The sequence below is a fragment of the Rousettus aegyptiacus genome, unplaced genomic scaffold (assembly GCF_014176215.1).
Source record: "Rousettus aegyptiacus isolate mRouAeg1 unplaced genomic scaffold, mRouAeg1.p scaffold_m13_p_1, whole genome shotgun sequence".
Lineage (NCBI taxonomy): Eukaryota > Metazoa > Chordata > Mammalia > Chiroptera > Pteropodidae > Rousettus > Rousettus aegyptiacus.
This window is the reverse complement of record NW_023416284.1, coordinates 152678862-152698822: the sequence shown is the minus strand read 5'-3', so window position 1 is coordinate 152698822 and position 19961 is coordinate 152678862. Positions and strand designations below refer to the sequence as shown.

General features: G+C 31.5%; 1 pseudogene; it reads right to left on the bottom strand.

The window, feature by feature from the left end:
• The window catches only part of LOC107515578, a 59776-nt pseudogene extending 47693 nt beyond the window's left edge, over nucleotides 1-12083 (bottom strand).
• Between the last annotated feature and the right edge of the window lie 7878 nt (nucleotides 12084-19961).

The window sequence follows — 19961 nt, the reverse complement described above, 5'->3', positions numbered from 1 at the left end:
AAGATTAACTTTATATGAGACTGGGTGGTGCATCAGGGGTGGGAGAGCTCCATATACTTACTAGCCCGATCCCCACTTCATGCAAGGTCATCATACCTAAGCTCAACTTTATCAAGCCCCCAGCATCTTCATGCACACTTGGTCTTCATCAGATACTTTGGTGCCTAACACTTGTTCTGTTTAATTCATACAATTAGCCATTTCTAACACTTGCATTATAAGAAGGTAAAATGAGAGGAAAAAAGAGTTCCCCTTGCTAATGCTCTAAACTCTAAACGATTACATGTTCCGCAGTATAAACTTGATCCAGTTTTATTCCAGGAAATATAGTAAGGAGAAGCTGGATCCCTTCACTTGATCTAGAGTGTTCATATGAGCCCTATTTGAGTATCACAATGGATCAATTGTTTAGATTTTTTTTTTTTACTTCCTTGTGCTGTATTTTTCCTCATCAATACTGTCCTATTTAGAGTTTTAGAGGGAACCAAGAGTAAAAGATCCATGTCAGTGCCAGTACGTACATTTATCTGCCCTAGGGATCTAGTCACAAAATAAACACTAAGAACTTATTCAGATCACCTAGTCAAAAGATACTAAATACCAAGTAACCATATTCTTCTCTTTCCACTATGTGATTTTTCCCAATAAAAAACTTGTTAGACCTGTGTGGGCTTATTATTATACCAAACCAAAAAATTTAGTCCTGGGACATTTATTCCCTTCACTATTATTCCATAAATTATAATTTAGTTAATAAATCTATAATTGCTAAATAAATCTGCATAATAACATACACAAATTTCATTTTAATAAAACTACCATCATATCTATATTGTCAAACAAATGTTAATTTTTAAAGATCATGTTTAGAATTAATTTTGCTCATCTGTAAAACTTTTCTTTAACTTGTGTAAAGAAATGCCTATAGTATTATTTTATGAATTACAGAACATTAGTAGCACTACTTCATAGTTAACACTTATTTTTATAATGGTATTACCAAGATTAATCATCCACATTGTGATTCAGTCATTAATTTTGATGAAAAACTAAATTTCCTTCAGGGAGAAGAATTTGTTCACATTAAGCCTAAGAAGTTCTTACAGACTTAAAGCATTTCTAAAAGTAGACCAGTACTAATACTTCTGTAGTAATTTTGTAAATATTCTCCTTATGAACCATCTAAATGCAATATGAGATCATTCCTCATTATTGTTACCAGAGTTTCTCCTGCTACTGCTTTAGAAATTGTTTCCAGAAACGACAGGACCAGGAGTCTACCAACACCTTTGCAATAAAATATGGGATCCTCACTTCCCATTCATTGCAGTTTCCTGCTAGAAACTGTGGTAGCAGCCTCCTGCTAGACCAAAGCCTGGACTTAACTATTTCCTTTCTTACTTGTGCCTATCTCTGCCAGTCTTAGAAGATTCTCCAGGCTATATATGCCAACATAAGATGCAACCCATTTTTGGTTACGTTTAAAGTTTTTTTCCTTCAGATCTTCATGTGAATATGTAGATGCACATAGATTAAAGGGAAAGAAGATAGTTCATCTAACTTTATACACCAAGTGTATTTGATCTTAGATCCAATCCAATTGTAAAATCTAAAGTATTCACATACATTGACATGAAAAACATAAATCCTATCTATAATGACACTGAGAAGTGACTTGCAGGCTTTATACTGAGCTCAAATGAGAAAATTATAACAATTTCTATGTCAGTCACTGTTTCAAGTGTTTTACGCATATCACTATGATTGGTATTCAGAATACTTGCTGAATAACATATCCAGATAAGAAAACTAAAGAACAAAAAAATTAAGTAACTTACTTAACTTGTAGCTAATTAAGTAGTAGAACCAAGATCTAAAGCTGAGCAGTCCAGCTCTAGAATATGCACTTTTGGTCATTATACTACAGTAAGTTATTCTATCATCTGTCTATCTATCTATCTATCTATCTATCTATCTATCTATCTATCTATCTATCTCTATATCTATCTCTATATCTATCTATCTATAGCTGCTATCTATCTAAATTGTTATTGTAATAAAAAATATATAATTAACAATCTAGTACATTTGCCATTTTGCTGCTCAAAAAGTTATTCCAGCTCTATGTCTTCCAGAAAACATTGCTTTTTCTGGCTTCTTTATAAGTGTTTGATGCTTCCATGTAGTTCTGGCGAATCAATTCTGTATATCATTTTCAGGACTAATATTTCATTGCTTGTGTGAGACTCTGACACATAGAAGGAAACATTCTAGATGGTGGATATTACATCTGTTTGAATTCTTTAGTAACTACAATGCTTGTTAACAGTAAAATCTAAATACATGTTTCTGTAATGGGAATGCCAAAAAAGTAATAATAAACCATGATAATAAATATTAATCCTTCTAGAACTTTCATCAGAATTAAAAGATGACAAATAATTTTATCATATGTAATTTTATATTTATTTTTTAATTTTATGTCTCAGTACCTTGCTTGTAAATGATTTTTTGATTCTATCATGATTGCTGAAGTGAAAAATATAAAGTATTATGACAAAAGACTAAAACTACAAAATAAGTAAATAGTTTATTATCAAAAGTCTAGCTCACCTAAAACATAAATTTTTACAATATTATGATATAATATAAGCCATCAACAAAGATGTATTAGCTGCCTAATAAATGCTCTTTACTGCTGATCTAGGATTAATATAGATTTAAAAAATTTTTAGAAAAGTAGCCAGATAGCCATAATTTATTTCAAATCATAATTTACACATAAATATTAGATATAATGCATCTGGGTTTGGAAAACAGTTTCTGGAGCCAGGAAACTTATCACTAATAACTCAATATATCATTGTAGTTTGAAATATTTTATAATTTATTGTTTTTAAGTAATTTAAAAATGCAATATGTATTTGTTTAATTTTAAAGTGTTAGCTTTACATAAATTATAGAATAGATCATTTTTCCATAATGAAGTAAAAATGATGGATCCCCCAGCAACTGTAACTCACAAACTTCTATATTTTATTATTAAGAATGAATAATTAGAAATATGTTAACATTTCTTTATCTACTTAAACCCTTATTTCATGGGGAAATATGAAAAACTGTTGTTGAAAAAAGGGCAAATTTCCTTATTACATACAGTCTATGTAAAGTTGTGTAAAGCATCAAACACTTATAAAGTACCTGTCAGCTAATAGTTTTTATGGACAGAGATAAGTTATATCACTGATAAAATTCAGGACACCATATTCATCCCAATAAGATAATAAGTTTATTTTTCTAGGAGAAAACTGTTGGCAAATAAACATTGTATCTTTCCAATCCCACAGAGAAAACAATTACCATGTTTGTTGTGAAAATAAGAATACCTCTCCAATTTTCCCACAGCTCTGTTGTTATTTAGAAGCAAGAGCTTTATGTGTCACTATCATAGCCATTTCCTTAAATTCTTTTTAACATTCACTCTTACGATGAAATATATTCTACTTTTTACTTTTTTGGAGAGAAACATATAGTAACGAGAGAAAAGTTAATGAAGCTAGAATTCACATAATTAAAAAGAAGAGAAGATAGACTTGAACTAAGTTAAAAAATGTGAATATTGAACTTCTATTAGTGGAACTTAGAATCACATAAATATATTTATTATTAGATAATCATATAATGGAAAGGAAATTATTAAAAAATTTTAAATGAAGTTAGAGAGAGATGAAATATGTTCCTAAATCTTCTTTTTTGGAAAGTTTTAGTTTTATTCTCTTTCTTAATTGTCTTTTGTCTTTTGATCTAATTTATTTTTTTGTACACAGGCATTGTAGGGAAGAAAGAGCAGAAAATAATGTTAAAAAGTAAACTGAGGCACATTAAAATTTTCAAGAGTTTATTTGAACATACATTGATTTAAATCTGGTAGTGTCAAACCAAAAGTGGTTAAGAGTGCCCCGCTGACAGGAGTTAGGGGCTAAGTTTTTATAGAGGAGACATGGAAGCAAAGCAAAGCAATTATTTGACTGGTAATAGCTTGAGCAGTTGCCTTAGTTGGGAACACCAGTGACTATTCGTGATAGATTATTCTTAAGTTTCAATTTCTGAAATTCTATTGCTTTGACTCTGGTTTAGAAGTTTTGCTTTGCTTATGTAGGCTACCAAGGTATTAGAGCCACCTCAGTGTCATGCCCTCCTTATATAATTACTCTAACAGTTGATACCTGTACTGTAAACAGAGGTTTTTTAGGAACAGAAGCAGGAGGGAAAAAAATCATTCCTATATTCGTCGTTTTTCTCAGCGTTGAGCAAATTTTTAAAAATTGTTATTTATACAAGCAATATGTTCATCCACTTCATTTGGATTTTCACATAACTAGATTGAAAGAGTATCGTGAAACTACTTATTTAACAAATATTAATAAATACAATTTTACCAGTGAAATAACCAAAACATGTTGCCTCTTGACTGTGCTAGCCCTGTGGGAAATGGAAGGACCCACACTTTCTGGCCTAGAGGAGCTTCAGTAGTTTGGAGAGATAAAAACCCTAGTTATTACCCAACCAAAGACTAAAATGGATTACTCTCTGAATGCAACGTTGCCACGCCGACAGCACATCCTGTGATCCTAAAAGGCTTATTTTCTTGGGTCATTCTGACACTGTTTCAATCCAATCTTCAAACAATACATTATATTGGTTAAAATAATTGGCTTTAGATACACCCAGACCTGTATTTAAGAACTAAAATATCACTTCCTGAATATATAAACTTGGACAAGTTACTTATCATCTTTAAATTTTAGCTGCCTCATCTGAAAGGTATAGATAATAATAGTACTCACCTCATTTGAGGTTTGAAGAATGAAACAATAATAATTGAAAAAAGTTTAGCTCAGAGCCTCACATGTAGTAAATATTCAAATAACTATTAACATCTATAGCAATAATTAATAATAGAATGATGCTTTTATTTACTTCCAGAATTGATTTCATTCCAGATGAGCTTGCCCTGTGCATAGGGCAAAATGGGTATTGAATCACCATAACTGCATAATGCTTTAGATAGCTATGCTTAAGTCAACAATGTCTCCTCAAGGAACAATCACTTGTCCATTTTCAGTTGTTTTTTTTTGTTTTGTTTTGTTTTTTGTCCCAGAGATATCTTGTCACTTAGCCAATGGTAGCCAATCTATCAGATATATGATAACTGAAAATCTAATTTTTCCTACTATTTGTATCTTTTTTTCCCTGCCTTCTATAATGGGGGCTTAATTATTAAAAAAAAAAAAAAACTGAATCATTTTGAGATATATCATGTTTATTCCACTTGTATTATGCTCATGTTAAATTCTTCATAATGTCCTACCTAGCATTTCTATGGCATCTCAACCATAAGCCAGTTATTTTATGAAGTAACACTTAATTGGATGTTTATTTATACTAGATATTCTTTGTATCAGTGAAACAGCACATCAGACATAAAAATTTTAACACATTAGAAAAGCAAAGAATCTGGAGATCTTGGCTACTCTATCTGCAATGTAGTCATCTTCAGATCTTTCTAACAACAACAACAAAAAAAATTGTGTGCCAAATAGTTAGCTTTCAAGTTATTGGATATAAAAATTTTAAAAGGTGGCATTTGAAATGAGCTTGCAAAGGATATAAATGGGCACAAATGTAGCTAATACAAAATTCATGGATTAAATTCAAATGTTTACTTATTTGCAAAATAGTAGCAACAATTTTCTTCAATTCAAGGCACATATATCTTTTACATATTAATATATGTTTTTAGATTTACAAAATTTTAGAGCTGGACTACAAGGAACTTTAGAAACAATTTTCTTAAATCTACTCATTATGCAGTGAAATAGATAAACTCGAGACTTATGAGAGGTGACAAAGGTCATATAACTAGTACGAGGCAAAACTTGAACTGTAATCGCAATTATCTGACTTTCAATTCCCTGTTTTTCTCTTTATGCAATACTCAGAATGAGGGCACAGAGATGGATGCTTTGAATGTTTCAGAAAGGCCATGATTCCAAGATTGTTTCATGGTTCTCAGTCATTAATCTCATTTATTGCCAAACTTTTCAGGGGCACTAGCATTATAGGAAGAGTATTTACACTCAAAAATGGCAACTGTAACCACGATTGTTTTTTAGGAGGAGCAGAAATAGAGAGCACTCCCTATAATATGCAGCCATTATCTAAGATTATTTAATGTAATTGCGATGTAACCAGAACATTTCATGAGTTACCAGAAATGCCTAGGATCTAAGTAAATTAGATTATGTTAATCATGTTATTCATCTTTTCCTCTTGAGATATTTACCTGAAAGAGTCAAAGCTGTCAATATGAGACATTATCTAATTAGTATGTGACCACTCAGACAGACACTATAATAGTTTTTTTCTGTGTCCACTAGTTGTGAGCTGAAAATGGTCCACTTTTTATATCCATTATCGTAGAAAGTCTAAATTCAGATACTTGATTTTTTTTGATGCTAAGTATTTATTATTTCTTATTCTTTCTGAAGAGCTATTTTGGGTTCATATATGGTTTTATAAAGAATACAAATTGAAAATTCTCATTTGTAATTAATTTGGTAGTTAAAATATAATTTTTCATCAGCCAAGTACTCTATTTTTCTAATCCACAACACAATACTGTTTTTAAAATACTATTAATGTACAAGTATTTTCTTGTTCTATATTTGTGGAGGAAGAGTTTGATATTTAGAGCACTTATTTCTCAAAATTCTTCATATCAGTCAGCTCTTCTGTGTAGAATATATTCATAGATATATACATGCATGCATACATATATACATAAAGTCCTGCTTTTTTCTATAATTGTTCATCTACTACTTCCTTCAAATAATATTTAAGAAATATTCCCTGACATTAATGCAGGAAAGAGGATAAAAAGACTAAATGAAAACTAATTTCTAGTAGAGTGGTCAAAATTAACCTAAAATGGTAATAGGACAATGAGAATTGCCTCAGTTGAACAGAATGAACAAAACAGAGGGAGATCACAGCTCCAAAATAAATCATAGATTATTTGTAGCTCATAAGAAGCCCACCCATGATTTCAATTCATTCCACTAGTAAAATTCAGGAGAGATGGTTTTCAATCTTTTTTTTTTTTTTTTTTTTATTGATAGGATACATTGTTAAAATGTTTATTGTTTAATGTTTATCAATCTCTATTATAGGGAAGTAAGTTATTATCAACCTAACTCACATGAATTTATGATTTTTTTCTTTTTATGGTTTTCAATGAAAATCTAATCACATGCATATGGTAACAGATAACTAAAAAGTCTTTCCTCTAACTTGTCAGAGTAAAGAAAAATCCTAATTTATCTGAAATCCAATAAAAGCAAGCATCCTCATGGAATATGCTTTTTATTTGTTATAGCTAAGCAAATTTTACAACTCATGATATTCGACTGTGTTTTTACTTCAAAGTATTGAAATGTTAAGCCTTCCAATAGAGCAATTATTTATATAAGAGCCTATTTCATGGCTAGAAATAAATGGAGAACTTTATCTGAGTTTATTTATTCACCGCTTTATTTTAAAATGTTTATTGAGAGTCTACACAGAACACTATGGAAAATATGAAGGTTGAAAATATAAATAAGATGTTTCTTTATTTAATAAGCTAACATATCATTAAGAATATAATTACAGTATAAACACAGAGAAGAAGCTGGACGTGATTACAGTAGGGAAAGCAATCATGTCTGAAATGACCAGTGAGCTTTTTAAATAAAGTGGAAAGTTAGAAAGAATTTCAAAAAATGAAAGTAAAGTTTCTGTGTTTAATAGGAAAAAAAATGTATAAGGTCAAACTTATAAATAGAAATAATTAAAGTTTGTATAGAAAACGACAAGGAACATAGGTTATAAGAAAAAGTAATTTGTTTATTTTCTATGAAAACATGTAGGGGTCTTCATTTGTTTTAATGTGGATTTTTGAGGTTTAAAATAAAGTTTAGAAGATGAATATTTTCAATATCAAACAGATTTTTCTTCAAAAATTTTTCTTAAAAAATTTTAAGCATTTTCTCTAAATATTTTCTTTCCCCAGTTCTGTATAGTTACTCCTTGTGGAAATCTTCCTAAGTACAATTGAAGCTTCTCAATCTTTTCTTCATATCTTACAACTTTTAATACTTGTTATCGCTTTATTTCTCTCTGATATGTTTTGTGGTACATCTTTATTTCTAAATTCTAGTAATTAATTTTCTCTTCAAGATTGTCTACTAGTCTACTATTTATTTCATATATCAATTTTTTAAAACATTTTTTTTTATTTCCATGATTTCCAAGAAAAAATGTTTGCATGTGTTTTGTTTCTACTGTCTTGACTAGAACCTCTCATTGACATTTAAAATAAGTTGTAACTTTCCTCTACAGTGCTACTACTCCCAGTTGGTCATTTCAAATACCTTCAAAGTCACCTAGGTTGTCAAGTCACTATGAATTATTGCCTCATCTTCTGATTTGTCACCAAATATCTTCCACATTAGTTTCCTTCATACATTGATGAACTATATTCTTTGTTTTAATTTATGAGAACCATAACAACGTATAATCAGCTAATTAAATTTATATTCAGCATATCCCTATCATATTGTGGCTGACATTTTAAAAGTCATTATGCCCCCGTGTCTTTATTAAGTTTATGCAGAAAATTAAATTAGAAAGGTTCTTATTCTCCAAAAATATTAAATAATTATATGATAGACACTGAACTTACACAGTTTAAAGAAAATGGCATCATAAAATTTGCTTTAGTACAATCATATTCAGTGACTCATGCTATTGTGCCTTTTAACCCATGCTCTTAAAAACAAGCCCTTAGAAGGTCATTGTAACCTTAAACAATGTTGATTTTCTTCAGATCATGCTGTAACTTGACAGGAGCCATAAAAAGGGCACATTGTAAATGATACATTTTGGTTACTAATGTTCTTTTCTGCTGACACTCAGGCAGCTCTTTCCAAAGCTCTTAAACCAGATAATTCTTTTCTACTCCCTTAAAGGATAATCTGAAAATGTTTCCTAGAGTGCTATCAAAATCCCAGGATTGTTTTTCTATGGACAGGTCATCTTTTGAAAAAAAAAAAAAAAAAAAAAAACTAAAGAAATGTATTTTCTTACTTTCTTACTTTCTTACTTTCACACACATACATGTATACATACAAACATATTGTAATTAAATTCTAATCTTATAACTTTTTTTTGGTTGAGGAGTGTTTCTTTCTTTTTTTTTTTTTAATTTGTGTAATTTAAACTAATGTAAGTACACCAGAAAATGTGGTCCTATTTTCTTCCTGAAAATTAAGTTATAGTCCAAAAAAGGTGACGAATGGTGTTAAGCTCTCTCCATAGTCTATGGACAGAATTTAAAAGTGCTGACATGTATTTTAATGTGTTAGGTTAATCATCTGCTCTTATTCTTTGTGTGGATTGAACTAATTATTCATAGGGTATTAACATTGATAGTACAAACTTTAACAAGCAAAATGGTCAGAAAGAATGATGACTATTTTAAATAAATAATTATTTAAAAATTCCTTACTACAAAAAGCCCTTACTTTCTAAGTTGACAGTATAGATCTTTGAGAATTTTTTTCATAATATCAAAGGTGAGAATGTATGTTATTCAACACTGCAAGCTTTCATAATGTCTTTAGGCTCAAGAATGTAAAATCTTTGAGGGCAGTGATATTCTCTTTCATTTTTTGTATACCTAGAAGAAGGTTAGGTAAAGTAGGTGCAAAATAAATGCTGTTTGGTAAGTTAAACAAGAAAAATAATATTCCGGCTTACTCCATTATTCAAACATAATTAAAGGTGTTTCATGCTAATATATTTTTAGAAAAAGGTCAAAGAGCATGTGTCTGGATCATTTAAGGGGAAATTAAGAGAACAGCAATAAAATTAATTTCCACTGAACAGCTATAAACTGAGTTTTTCAGAATGAACAATAAATTCATAGAAACCTCACAGACATTTTAAAAGGACATTCCACAAAACTGCGTGTCATAGGCTTATAAAAAAGAAATAACAACATTTTATAGATAAATTAGTCTATAAAGAACTTTAGTTATCTTCTAGTTTTGTTTCAAGCACCTGAAAGACCTATCTTTAATTCGAACTGGCAAATAAATTGAGCATTGCTGAGAGGTCAAATTACACTTTGGTGAAGTCAGAAGGTGTGATGAATAATAATAATGATTGCACTTTACATTTATATAGCAGTATATGCCAATTAATCTCTTTTTATATCCATAGCTCTCAAGAGCAGATTGCAAAGATTTTATAATATCAAAATTATGATCCAGCCTTATCTTCCATCTATCTACTCTATGCAGCTTACATGCTTTCCATACTGAGTGTCTCTTTTTCCTGGAATTCTCAATACTTAAATTAGTGCAGGACTCAAAAATCAAACTTATGGTTGTAGACAGTATCATCTCTGTAACTAAATAAAATTTATCAGTATAATCAATCGGCGATCATCAGATTGAAATAGATGTATTTGTATTGATTTTTATAATGATGGAAAACCAAAACAAGGATCATATAAAACTTCACATCAAATATAATCCCCAATGTAGCCCAAAGGTATATATTATAATATAAAGATAACATATAAATATATATAACATAAAGATAATAAAGAAAATAACTAGAAATATAGCAGCAATTATGCTAATGCCTCTTTGCTTCTGCCCACTGTCAATATTCAAGCAATGTCTGCATAGTTGCTGCTCTGGATGTTGTGTTAAAAATCAGAAAGAGGAAAAGAATGGGAGTTGGAAAAATGATAGTTATACATTTTATGAATTTTACGAATTTACAATTATAATAATTTTATGCTGTTAGAGGTAGAAAACTATTCCATATTCTTCACCATGGATAACATTCATGATAACAAATAAATGTTTATTTCAAATATTTCAAATGCTTATTTTCACTAGAACTTTATTTAAAGCACTCAGTTACAAGGTTACTACACAATTCTAAGCCTTCGTGGAATTATTTTTGACATTTTCATCACTAATAGCTACATTGTCTCTTTTAATGTATATTTATTAAAATATTTTCTTCACCAATTTCCAGAATATTAGATGATCTGGAACAATGCTCTTTAAGACAATTTTGGTTAAAACAGAAAGAAGTCTCTCAAAGAGAGTAAAAGGAGGATCCTCTGTGACAGATATCAAATGCTATTACAAATGTTATCGAATTGGATGTAATGCTTTTTGAGCTATGGAATAACACACTCAATTCACAGGTATTGTAAGCTAGAAGTGGAGACTTCCTAGAACTTTCTCACTGCGGCAAATGTACAGCCTTGGGGCTCTCTAGGGAATATTCAGTCATTTGAGGGTACTTGGGTACAGAAGTTTGAGAAGCATTCACTGACAAATTGGGCCCTTTGGGGTACAAAGTATGTCTCATTCCTCTCTGCATCCTCATGGCCAGCCACAGACAGCGATCCCGGGGATGCTTTGGTCTACGATCCACCGTCCCATCCGCCAATCCATTCTTGTTGAGGAACAAGCCAAAATGGCAGCTTTAAACTGGTGGAAAGAGCTCAGTTTCAGGATACTTCAGACAGCTGTGGTTCTGAATTCAGACTCTGTCCCTTATTAGCTGTGTGATCACCTTTCTGAGCCTCAGTTTTTCAATTTTAAATGAATATAAAAGGACCACTACAATGAGCCCAGGCAGAAAGGTGTGGCAGTGGATGATGTCTTCTCCAGTTCAGAAGTCTACTTTGAGATTAAGAAGGCAGTAAGGAGGTGAGGCCACAGGAAGGAGCTCCTGGGCCTCTTGGATGAGAAGGGACCATGTCGAATCGTGGCTCTGGAACCCCCTTCGTTCACACTCCGGGGAGGTGGTGTGCAGTCCAGAGGGTGACTTGGGTGGAGTGTTGGAAGGACCAGATGTGTCTCATACACCCCGGGTCTCCGACCAGATGTGCTGGCCTTTTCATGTCTGCCAGTGAGCCTCTTAGAGGCCCAGCTCACAGCAAGGGTCATTTGGCTGCAGGGGCTAAAGTACAAGCAGGCTGGTACCAAACTCTGTGAACCTGGGCAAGTGCCTTCTCCATACCCTCGTTACCATACTCTTAGTTTTGCAGAGTAACAACACATTCACTGCCTCTTGCTTCCCAACAAGGGCTATGTGTTTCCCCTGGGCCAGCTAAGCAGAACTTCTTGGAAGATGTTTTCAAAAGCATCTGCTTGGAATGGCCCATCTTCCTTAAAAGCTCTGGGCGCAACACAGCCTTTTTTATATAAAAACTATTATATATCTATATCTATATCTATATCTATCTATATCTATAGATATAGATATCTATATCTATCTATCTATCTATATATATCTATATCTATCTATCTATCTATCTATCTATCTATCTATCTATCTATATCATGGTGGCTGTGGATATTGGTATCTGCCTAATGAGTTCCTTCATGTATCCTCCAAAACAAAATTTGACTACTAGCACCATTAATATGATACAAAAAAAAAAAAAAAAAACAACACACACACACATCCTGGCCATAAGTACAAGCCAAAGCACACTTACATCTACAAACCAAATGTAAGCATTAAAATAAGAAAACATCAAAACCCAGTAAGTTTCCTTTCATGATCTTGCACAAACTGTTATATTTGGCATTCCAGAGACTCCTCTTCCCAACGGAGACACCAGTGACATTGGGGTCACCAGTAGGATCATACCACAGCAATCAGTCAGGGAAGCCTCTGTGTCTCTAGAGACCTGAGCATCTCCTCCTCTAAAGGGAGACACCAAGACAGGTAGGTGGCATAGACACTGACAGCCTCTTCAGTATTCAAATCTGAGTCTCCACTCTGCCATCTGGAGATACTCTGACTTTGCCTGAAAAACCCCTCCTGCCCCCTCAGGCAACTCCAGCAAAGACCAGTAAGCACTATAATATTGCACCATACAAATAAACTACCAGGCTAAAATAACGCTTCTTCCAGTGTATGCAAATTAAATAATAATTGGAACCACAGTCTCTAAAGTAGTCCAGAACCATGTGATAAACCTAAACAGAGTGACTTCTCACTAAAATAAAAAATGTAACAATGACTCAGAGGCTCTTAACATAAAAGACGAAATGTTCAGGATACAATTAAAAATCACTTGTCATATCAAAATCAAGAAAATCACAACTTAAATGAGAAAAGAATCCACTGACACCAATACCAAGATGAGTCAGATGTTGGAATTATCTGACAAGGAATTTAAAACAGGTGCCATATACAGTTTCAACGATAAATTATAAATTCTTATTAAATAAATAAAAAAATTAAAAACAATCTTAGCAAGAAGTAGAAGTTATTTAAAATGGAAATTACAGAACAGAAAAACATAAATAAACATTTTTAAAAACCTGTTGATAGTAGAGTGAAGATCACAGGACAAAATCAGTGAAATTGAGAACAGATCAAAGGGATATACATAATCTGAACAACAGAGAGAAAATAGACTAAAAAAAAGGAACTGACCTCAAAGACCTGTAGAATAATAAAACATTGACATTTCTATTATCAAAGGAAAAAGAAAAAAAAATGGCTTGAAAGAGTATAGCTGAAAATTTCCCAAATTTGGAATACACCTGTTTTCAAATTTTAACATACTTGTTAGCCATTGGGATGTCTTTTTTGGAAAAATGTTGGTTCAGGTGCTTTGCTCATTTTTTAATCAAAGTCATTTATTTATTTATTTATTTATTTATTTATTTATTTATTTATTTATTTATTTTGTTATTGAGTTGCATGAGATCCTTATATATTTTGGATGTCAAGCCCTTATCAAATAGATGGTTTGCAAATATTTTCTCCCAATTGCAATATACAGATTCAACACAATCATTATCAAAATTACAATGGCATGTTTTTACAGAAGCAAAAAATCAATTCTACAATTTATGTGAAACCGTAAAAGACTCTGAATAGTCAAAGCAATTTGAAAAAGAACAAAGTTGAAGGCAACACACTTCATGATTTCAATTTATATTATGTTACTTTTATGGCTCCTGTGTGCATTTAAATTAGTAACCTCTGCACTTCATCATGAGGTTAAAAATATTTCTTAGGCCTCTGACAACTGACAACCTCTGAACACTTAGCAACTTGGACCTTGATCCCTTTTACTTCAGTTTTTGGCACACTGTGTTTACCGCTGCTATAGTTTCCAGCACAGTTCCTGTTCTATCACACCTCGGGCCTTCTGTTCTAGACTCTAAAAAGAACTTTTTGCTTTGGGGCTGCTTTGCTTAAGATGCTGTTTCTCTATCCTTTCAAAGAGCCTGAGAGAGAGACTGAGAATGTCACCACCAGGGCAGATTAAGGAGGTAAACGGTCTCATCTGTTGTAGTTCTAAATGTTTTTCTACATATTAAAAGGAAATCTCCATCTCTGGGAGAAGAAAATTAGAGTGGTTTTCTATAGTTGTGCAAGAAAGGCTGTTCCTGAAAAACACTGGAAGCCCTATGACCTCCCTCATCCATGAAACTATTGTTTTTCCCCACCTCTCCCTGGAAAATCTTATCATGATAAGCAAAACTGGACCTTTCTAAAATCAACTCTAAAAAAAAAAGAAAAAAAGTAAATTCCTGCTCTAGCGAAAGGAGTGTGACTCTTTACCAAACTACTAAGATTCTGTTGATATATTCATATCTGAAACATATCTCTTTTTAACATTTGTACAAAACTAAAAATATATCAAATATCCACCCCTGAAAAGCTTGAAGTAAAGTAATTGGTTGCTAAAACAAAGTGAGTTACTTTTTTGGCCTATAAATCTGAAATGATCAGTTTTTTAAGTTATCTTTCACTTCGTAAAAGTGGGTACATTTAATGAGTTCATCAATATGAAGTTTACTTAACAAGTTCAGCATTATTAAAACAAGTAATAGATTCTAAGATTAAGTTAATAGAGTATCAATGTATGTGAGTAAAATGGAAATCTATTCACTTATGCCAGAAACACTTATGAAAATGTGTTTGAAAGATATTTCAGGGTTTGGGTGAAGTTAATTAGCATCTAAGTACCACTTAAGAAAATACTTCCTTACAAGAGACTACTGTGTGACAGCTCTAAGAAATTTATAACACAGAAAGATTCAGATAGTACCTGTCTTTTAGCTTATTGAATCCAAAAGAACTGGGCTTTACTCCTTTTCCAAAAATGATGGGTTGCCACTTAAAAAACACTTTGTTTTTTAAATTCCTCTGATAAAGACTATCTTTTCTTGGATATTTTTAAGTAAAGCATGCAAATGCAAATAATTTATCTCATAAATGATAAACTATGTACTCTGTGATATATAAAATGCAGAGGAAGATAGGATTTACTTCTTGTTTGTCATGTTCTTAATGTCTTTATGAGTTTTTCGTTCAGTTCTTCTTTGGTTTATAGATATATGAATGTGTGTACGCATGCATGTGAGTGTGTATGTGCATGTGTGTGTATGTGAAGACTTTATTTGACCACATTGCTGTTACTGACTGAAGGAAATGTGAATCTTTAAGGGAAGATTTTTGTATCCCATAGTACCTAGCATACTGGGTACATAAAGGATCTTTAATAAGACTTAAGGGAAGGTTTTGCTTTCTCAACGAGGCAATTTTAAAATAACACTTTGCATGAATCTGGGTAGATGTGTGTGTGGAGGGGGGGGAGTGGTATAGAAAGCCTTTCCACAGCATTAGCTGAAAGAACATCAATACCTTGATGAGGCAATATCTTATAATACCAACTGCTTTGGAGTCAGGGAGACTTGTCTTCTCATCTCTCCCTTTATTCTGCCAGTTCTGTGGCCTTAAAGGGTTCAGGAACTTAAGTATTTTGTTCTTGTTTTTGTTTTTTATCATCTGTTACTTCTGTTATTTAAGGACAATGAAACTCGCAAGATGGTATTATAATTAAAGACAATGCTTTGTTGTTCGATGGCTACAGTCATGCCTAACATATACTAGCAATTATTTTTTAGCAATTTATTGATGTATAATGTATATATAATAAAGTTTACCCTTTTAAAGTATACGATCGATGGATTTTAGTATGTATACAGAGCTGTGCATTCTTCACCATAATCCAATTTTAGAATAATTCACACAACCCCAAAAAGAAACTTTATATTTATTAGCTGTAACTCTCCATTCTCCCACCCCTCACTCAAGTCTTAGGCAACCATTAACCTACTTTCCATCAATATAGATCCACCTATTCTGAACATTTCATATAAATAGAATCATGAAATATGTAATTTTTGTGACCGGCTTCTTTGACTTAACATGTTTCTGAGGTTTATTCACCGGACATACATGAATAGTCACATATGAAAATGAGACATGTAATATTGAGGGAAAAAAGTAAATGGAATCCAATAAAACATAATTAGTAAGAAAAAAAAGAAAATAGTAATAAAGCATCTTCTGAAATTACTGCATAAATCCGGATTGGCTTCTCTTCTTCCTGGAAATAATTCAGTAGCAAAAAGGAGATTAATGAAAAAAAGCCACACTCATATTTCAGCAAAAATATATATATAGAGAGAGGACAAATATAAAACCAAAACTCCAAAAGGTATCTAAAAGATTCTAGTATAGAAAAACCTCAGCAGTAACTGTAGAAAAATTTCAGCAGTAAAAGGATCCAATGGCAGTAGTGCTCAGAACGCACAAGCAAAAATCCATTGCCTAAAGTCATCCTTAGGCACAATTTCAAGTGTAAATCCAAACTTTATACTTGCAACAATTAAAATAAAATGATTTTGTTCAGAGAAGAGTTTCTGAATACACAAAATATTACACTGACAAAGCTACATAAAATAAGACAACTAACCTAGTAATAAAGAATAAAAGCTATGAGTTTTAAAATCACCTCGTTGGGTACAAAGCTATAGCCTCTCCCCCGCCATTTTCTGCCACACAGGAAATGTGCAGATAATTGATCCAGGAAAACCAACACATACAATGATAAATAAAAGTTAATTAACACAACTATACACAGATACTTAAAATCTCTCCTAAGAACACTAGTTCTGAGACACAAAGTAATTTTGACCAAAGAGGAACAGCTGAGGCTGAATTTTCCCATACCTTATAACTCAGAAATTTCACTTGTAAGAATATACCCAACAGAAACATGAACAGATCCTTACCAAATTTCATTTATAACAATCATTTTCACCAGTTTCCACTAGTTCAAATTACACTGTTTTTCTGGTATTTAGAGGACAACATCTTATAAAGAAAAAATGCCAAATAATTTTAAAATAGATTAAGAACCTCTTTGGCAAATGTCAAAGACATAAAGTTTTAAGAATTGTGGTTAGCTTCTCATTTCCTAAGGCTGATAATTTTTAAGAAAGTGCTCAATAGCTATTTGGTTGTTTGTCCTCACTGATTATAGTTGTGTTATCCTAATTCGTACACAATAACTATTGGCCAAATTTAATTTAATTGAACTATGCTTTTTAAAATATGAAGCAAATTTTTTTCTTTCAACATCTTTTATTTCTCTCATTCTTTACAATTATATTTTTCAGAAGACTTTTATAACTTACCTACCAGTTATATTTTTAAAATTTTGCATACCAATTGAGGAAAAAATACATTTTAAGTCATTTTACACAAAAGCAATTTGTATTATGGTTGATTTTTTTTATTTGATATCTTGAGAATATAGTTCAACAGAGTTTGGAAATTTTTCATTACTCTTTCTGGCAACTATTCTGGTAACCTCTGTATAGCTGACTTAATTTCCTCAGTCTTTTCATTGAGTTTATGACTTTGGCTGCTGTGACGAAATGCAAAAGGAATAGGCAAGGACTCAAAAACAGATTTTATACAGGTTAAAAAAGTCCAGCATTCATTACAACTTCCAGTAATGTACTGTACTCTATCAGGCATGCTAATTCAGAAATCCTTACCCTAGTGCCAGACAGTTAAAATGAATATATCATCATGAATATTCATGATTTTATTGAGAATGAAAAATTGTATGATGTTCAACTTTTAATAGTTGCTTTCCAAAAATTGTACTTGCATAACCTTCTTTCCTTAGGCTTTATTATTTGAAGGGCAAAATTAAAATGGTCTATCATTTTTAAAACTTTTATTTGTTTAGCAGAATGTAGGTAATTTGATATTTCCATTGGTTCTGTAACTTAAAAAGATAGTTTTCTCTCATTTAACCCTTCAGGATGGAGTCAAAACATACTTTTATATAGAGAGACAATAAGTGCTTTACAACTTTGTAAGTGAAATAAATTAACCCATTTTGCTTCATTTTTAGTATATGCTTTAGGGTAGAGCATACAAGGAAAACTGCTGTGGCAAAATAAAAATAAATCACTGCTCTTTGACAGTTTGGAGAAGGTAGAAGAGATTTCATTTTTTTTTTCTCCTATTAAATACTTTTTTAGGCCAATGGTTGTTAATGATTCAAAGTAATATCTTTGAATAATAGGAAGGCCAACGTGAAGGGATTTTTAATAATTACACTGTTTACTTGCTTCCATTTTACTCATTCTTATTATTTAAAGATAATTATTTTTTCACTTTCTATGCCACATAGAATCCATTTGTCTCATATGTCAATAAATAAACAACAACAAAAAATGGGTCTTGTGTTACATGGCCTTCTTATTGAATGTCATTTAACTTAAGAACAAACATTATTTCTTAATGTATGTGCAGTTAGCTTTCCAAAGAAATCTATAAAAAAATAACCCATTCATAATATTCCTCTGTTAAATAGACATTAGCTAGTGATTAGGCAGCTTTTGATGGAGCATGACTAAAGTTGTTTTTAACAATTTTAAATGTTTTCAAAAATAGAAGACAGAAAAAGAATTACCCTATTTGGGTAGCTTATTACTTCACTTATTAGCTCAAAATACTCTATATGTGAGGTAAATTATTAGTAGAGCAAGCAAAGACAAACTCATGTCTAGACTTATTGACTAACATTTTTAAGGGTAAATTTTAGATATTCAGGACTATAACAGCATAGAGAAAACCATACTAAATTAAGTCACTGCATTTAAAATAAAATAGCAATTGGTAATGCATTCTGTACTAAGTTATTGGTTTAGCAATTTGGAATTTTCAAAAGAAAAATTAAATGGGCATAATTAAATTTGGATCTTAAATATGGATTTCTGCATTAAAACTTGTAAAATTTAATCAACAAGTCTTCTGTCTTGGAACTACATTCAGTTATTGAAAATTTTAATTAAAAAAAACTGGGTTTCATATAAATATTTAGCACATCATTTTCTTTTAGATCTTCCTTAATCTTTTCTTCCCAATTCAAGATATGCTGCTCTGTTTAAATCAGTTTAAGTCCACTTCCATGGTCATTAATTAACTAAATATAAAGCCTATAATGTATGACTCAGAGCGATTTTCATTTTACTGTCTGTCTAGGAAAAAGGTTTAGTATCTTTTGTTTTGAGATTTATTGGGTGATTAGAGGACATTTGGAAGTTAATAAGAAACTATTTCTTAATAGCAGCTACTTTTTGACATCAAGTACAACAAAACATTAAAACTTATGAGACTAGCAAAATAACAAACTTATTTATAAAAAGACACTTTTGATAGCATCTAAAACTTTAAATCTGATTTAAACACCCTGTTTTTTCCTGCTGGCTGAGCACCAGCACATTTCCTGAAGGCATCTAACTACTGCTTTTCTTCGTTGCTAGGTATGTTTACATAAAACTGCTAATTAGCTGGCTCTTCCAGTTATTTACCTTAATTTAGTAAAATATCTAAAAAAATGATCGGTTTCTTATTTTCTTGTTTTCTTTTATTTTTAAACTCAAACATTTCAGGGTCTTTAGCAACCTAGAACTCCAAACATA